This window comes from Arachis ipaensis, chromosome B3 (genome assembly GCF_059453495.1).
Source record: "Arachis ipaensis isolate K30076 ecotype BB chromosome B3, ASM5945349v1, whole genome shotgun sequence".
Taxonomy (NCBI): Eukaryota; Viridiplantae; Streptophyta; class Magnoliopsida; order Fabales; family Fabaceae; genus Arachis; species Arachis ipaensis.
In genome coordinates this window covers 51,921,430-51,927,429 of record NC_142438.1, presented here as the reverse complement: position 1 = coordinate 51,927,429, position 6,000 = coordinate 51,921,430, and positions in this window count along the sequence as shown.

Sequence of the window (6,000 nt, the reverse complement as noted above, 5' to 3'; positions counted from 1 at the left end):
ACGTGTGCCTTATTATTGGTTATTGTAAATATTTTTCTTTTGCTTGTTTATTTATTTTTGTTTTTCCTTTTTATCTTTATTTGCTACTATGAACTCTCACCCCTCTCGCTTTGAGTTTGGTTCTAATATTGTTAATGGAAATAGAAGTTACAGCAGGAATGTGCATCAAGGTCAGACCAATCAAGGATGGATGGAACCAAGAGGATCTAATCAACCCTTTTGGCAGCAACACCCTCCGAGATATCCTGGACAAAGACCATTCTACCGTGCATACCCAGCTGAAAGACATGGTGGACAACGTTGTAACTACCAACAAGCCCCACCCCGTGCATATGAACCATCCTTTCAACATAACCTCGAACCACCACACTCACAAGCTTCTCTTCACCATTCGCCATCATATGATCCTTCCTTACCCCAATACCAATCCAATCGTTCCCAATCATCACCACTTTCCTTTGTATCATGTCCAAATCCGGCAAACCGCAAAGCAGAGGATCACCTAAAAGAAACAGTAATTAAATTTCAAACAACCATTCAACAACTGGGGCAAGCACTAATTCAATGGGCCACTAGGCACTCAAATATACAAGGATCAACCACATTTCCATGTGGACAGCCCGATGAAGAGCGTAGCATGAAAGAAATACTAGAGACTCCAGTGGACAAGACAGAGAATAAATTCGTACTAGAACAAGTGGAAGAAGCTGTCATTGTTCAAGAAGAAGAGTTAGTTGAAGATCTAGGAGATGCTGAACTTCCTTGGAAATCCAGAATTGAGGAAAACTCCGTCCAAGATGCTACAGTTGATGCTAAGCAGGATACCATACAATCTCCAAGGCAAGTCGTTTACGAAGAATCAGACGGAATAATCCAAGAAGTAAATTTCCTTGATGATGATAGTCACAAGTCTAGTTCTCCTAGTGATGAACTTGCGTCTGCAAGTGAATTCTCTGAGATCGAAGAATTTTCTCCAAGTGAATATGAAGATGATGCGGAGGTAGATTTCTCTCAACCTCCAATCTATGACTCGAGTGATGAGGAAGACATAGAAGACTTTGACCAGGATACAGATACAATTGAAGATCTTTGCAAGGAAGTGGAAGAATTCACAGAAGAGCACAAAGAAACGGAACTTGCAGAACCACCAAAAACACCTATCCCAAGGCCATTACCACCTAATACAAGCTTCAAGTGGGTACAATCCTTAACTTATAATTTTACTTATTCACTTGAATATGGTTTGCTTGAAACAGATGGCCAACTTAGAGCTCTCTGCGGCTTTAAGAGTAAGAAGGAATTGGCTCGTACTCAGAACTGGTGCACCAGGTTCAATAAGGTTCCACGCTTCACCTCGAAGTACACGGATTGGTATCATGCTCAATTACATGGATCACGGAGAACGTTTGGTCACCACGGTGAGATTCTACTTTTTAACCCGCCCGAATGGAAACTTACAAATCAAAACGGAGGCGGATCTAAAAACACAGCTTGGGATCATGGATTATATTCTGACATTCGTCATCCCGGGAGGCTGAATATCTGTTTGAAGCTGCTCAGAAGCTTTACATGCCTAGTTTGGGACCCCGGAGGCTATTGGCATTCCAAGCACTAGTGGAAATTTTTGGACGAATTTAAACATAAGCCACCATAACAGGATACTCTTCCAATGTCCAACTTAAGGACTTTAACTAAAAGTGCTAGGTGGGAGACAACCCACCATGGTATGGTCACTTCTTTCTCAATCTATTTCTTGTTTATTGTTTTCAATTTACTTTTTTTTTATTTTAACATTAACCTGGAATCATGGATAGCACTCATGTTAATCACTGCATCCTGCATTTTTCAGTTTAAAAAAAAAAAAGGTTGCACGACGCGACCGCATACCCCATGCGATCGCGTCATATCGCAAAAAACACCACCCATGCAACCGCGTGACCCATGCAACCGCGTGACCCATGCGACCGCGTGACCCACACGGCCGCGTGATATATATATCGGCGTAAGGATCCAACGAACAGAAAGTTGGGCTGGAATCGTGCGGCTCTTGTGTGTTTCGCACAAATTGGCCCACGCGATCGCATGCCCCATGCGATCGCGTCACTTACCCAATACCAATCCCACGCGATCGCGTGAGCGACGCGATCGCGTCGCATGGATTGCATATCACCCCGAAAGGAGACAGAGAGTTGCGCTGAAACGGCGCTGGAGTCGTGCGTTTAGCACGAATTCCAACGACGCGATCGCGCGACCCACGCAATCGCGTCACCCCTCTTTCCCCCCTCTCATGCGATCGCGTGACCCACTCGATCGCGTCCCCCCCATTTTCACCCCAACCACGCGACCGCGTGCCCCACGCGGCCGCGTGGATTCGAAAATATAACCCCCCAGCCACGCGAACCCTATTAGTCGCGCAGCCCCCCTTCACCCCCAACTCTCTTCTCCTTCTCTGTTCTTCTTCCCACAGCCACCGCCGGCCAGTCACCACGCCACCACCCCGACGCCGCCGCCGCCCAGACGCCGCCGCCGTACCATCCCCTCCCCTTCTCTCTTCTTCCTTCTTCCTCTCTCCTCCCCTTTCCACCACAGCCACCTCCGCGAGCACCGCCCAGCCACTGCCGGCCATCCAACCGCGCCCCCCTCTCCGCCACTCACCCCCTTCAGCCAGCAACAACCACCGCCCTCCCTTCCCCTATCCTCTTCCTCTCTCACTAACCCTAATACCTCCCTCCGCCACTGCCCCCTCAGCCGCCACCGCGACGCCGTGCACCACCACCGCGCCGGACGCCGCTGCAGCCACCTTCTTCCCTGTTCCACCCCTTCCGCTTACCAGGTTCCGCAACACGCAACCCTTTTTATCCGTTCGTCACTTTTCTGTATTTTTTTCCGTTTATGTTCATGAAGGATAGCTAGACTTGCATGTTGTAGTGGATTTTTAGGTTGTTAGGTAGCTTAGGCTGTGATTAGTGGATCTAGGTCTGTTTCCTTGCACTGTTCTTACTTCTGTTTTATCCTATGTGCAAATCTGTTGCTGCTATAATCATGATTCATATGCTGCTTTCTTGTATGTTGCTGCTGTTTACATTGAGTTTTTAAGTTTATTTTATATCTCTGTACATGCAGCTTGATTTCTTTTAATTCATATGAACTGATATGATTGCTGTTTATTTTCCGGGACAATCCAATTTTAGCCGGAATGCTGCCCAAATTTTTTTGAAAATTGTTTTCATTCTTGTTTTGGTTTGGCAACTCTGTTTTACTCTGCTTCCCCCAAACCATTTCATGAATGCTAGGGCCACTCTCTTATCCTCTTTGATTTCCTGGTTCAAAACCTGCATTTGTGATTCACTGATTCCAATTTCTGATTTCTTTATTTCTATTCGAATCAGCATCACCCTGTTTTCTTTATTCGATTATGAGTACTTCTATTCTTACCTGTGAATCCTTGTTATATGGAATTTTTTCTATGCCACTTACTTTCCTAACTCACTAATTTTAATTTACTAATTTCTTTTTACCATACTAACCCTCTTGATCTCTTTTCTGATCACTTTCACTTACTCTAACTTTCTCACTATGGCATATTGATTTTTTTCTTTCCATTTAACATTAATTCAATCACATTTCAATTACTCATTTTCCTTATTCTATTTCTCCCTTACCGCTTTGAGTTTTCTTTGTTTAAATTACCTATTTGCTTTCCTATTTTATCCATTTCCTGGTTTTCTGTTTTTCAAGATGTTTGCCTCACAAAGGAAAGGCAAAGGCAAGGCTACTGGCAAGCGCAAGCGAGGAGATTCCTCCCAGTCCATCATTGCTCTAATGCACGATTCCTCATGGCGGGAGAAGAACTTCACACAGCAGGAAAAAGCTGACCAGCTGCTCCCTTCGACTGATCCTATAAAATTTGCAAACCGGTACTGTGAGCTGAAGTACCCGACTTTTGCAAACTCCAGAAATCTATACCTGGAACGTACCTTGAAGTTTCCAGAAGCCCTCTAACAGTACACCACTGAGCAAATCAAGCAAAGGGGCTGCTTCTTTCTGGAGAGACCACTGACAGAGGTCAATGCATCTTGGGTACGGGAATTCTATTGCAAATACTACCTTACTACCCTAGATGCAGTGAACCTGAGGAGAAAGCAAATTCTGGTCACTGAGGAGGCCATAGAGACCGTTCTCCAGCTCCCAGCCAAGTCCGATCAGCCAGATGGTTATACACAGGCTGAGGAGGACATGGGCCAGATGCGGTTTGATTGGGATGCTGTATAGGCACGGATAGCTCTCAACCCTGTTGTTCCTTGGGAGATGGGTCAGGACACCACTATGCCTAGAGGGATCAAGAGAGTGTACTTGAATGATGAGGCTCAGCTATGGCATCAGATCTTGAGCAACTATGTGATGCCGAGTACTCATGAGACTGAGATCCCGGCTACCATGATCACCCTCCTCTGGTGTGTGCTGGAGGGTAAGGACCTGTACTTGCCTCATTTTATCTGGCATTATATGGCCAGAGTCCACGTCCGAGGCACCCTCCCCTTTCCTTATCTGGTTACACGGCTAGGCCGTCAGGCTGATGTGCCTTGGGAGGATGCCGATGAGCGACCACCAGCAGCGGACTGCAGGAAGATCATCCCTCACAGCAGGAACTTCCTTTCTTTGGGCTACAGACCACCACCTGTCACTGCTACTGATGAGACAGCCCCTCCGTCTGCTGGACCCTCTTCATCTACAGCTATGATAAACCCATATTTCATGAGTTCTTTTGTGCTTAATTAGAGTGATTTATTCAACTCTTCACCTACTTATTCACATTAATTGCATAGTTTTACTTTCCCTTCCTTATTATGTCATATAATGAAAAACATGTTTTCTAAGCTTTAAAAATTCATTATTTTAATTACCTTTATTTCCATTCGATGCCGTGATTAGTGTGTTGAGTAGTTTCAGATTTTCTAAAGGCAGAATGACTTAAAAGGATGGAAAAAGAAAACATACTAGAATGGAAGGAGGAAGCAAAACGGAGCTTTAAAGAAACGGGTATCCACGCGATCGCATGGATGACACGATCGCGTGCCAAGCACGAATCAGCAGCGACGCGGCCGCATGACTGAGGCGACCGCGTGGCAAGGAAAATCTCCGAATGACGCGACCGCGTGACCCACGCGGATGCGTGACAGAGGCCACGCACCAGAAATTACAGAATACGCCCCCAGCGAATTCTGAAGCCCTTTTTGGCCCAGATCCAAGTACAGACAGCATAGACCAGAGGTTATAAAGTGTGAGAATGCTTCCATTCAAAGAGAGCTCGCATATTTTTACCTTTCAATGATTTAGATTTAGTTGAGAGGGAGATCTTCTCTCTCTCTTTTAGGATTTAGGATTTCTTCTTGTTTTAAGAGTAACTCTGGATCCAGGTTTAATGTTCTTTTAGTATTACTTCTATTTATTTATTCCAACATTTGAATTGATTATTATTATAAATTGATCTAAGAATTCTTCCATGTTACAGACAGTTATTTGAATTAATGATAATTTGAGGTATTTTCAGTTTATGATTGTTCTCTTGATTTAAGTTGCCATTGCTTCCCATCTAAGGACACTTTTATTATTTCAGCAATTTACTTTTTCCCCTTTTGGTTTTGGTTAAGAATTCAGTAACTCAACAGTTATTAAACTCAACATAATTGATAATCGTTATCTTGCTAATTAAGTTGAACTTAAATAATCCCAACCTTTTCTTAGGAAATAATTAGGATTCAAAGGTCAATTTAATTAGTCCCTTGACTTTCCTTTGCTCTGGTAAAGGTTGACCAAGTGGAATTAAGATACAACTTTCATTATTGTTGAGAAGGATAACTAAGTTGGACTTCTAATTTCCCTTATCTTGCCAAAAGTTATTTTACAGTTATTATTTATTTTTACTTGCCATCTAATTCACTCGTCATTTAAATTACTTGCTTCTCACCTTCTAAACCCCGATTACGACCCTTATAATCA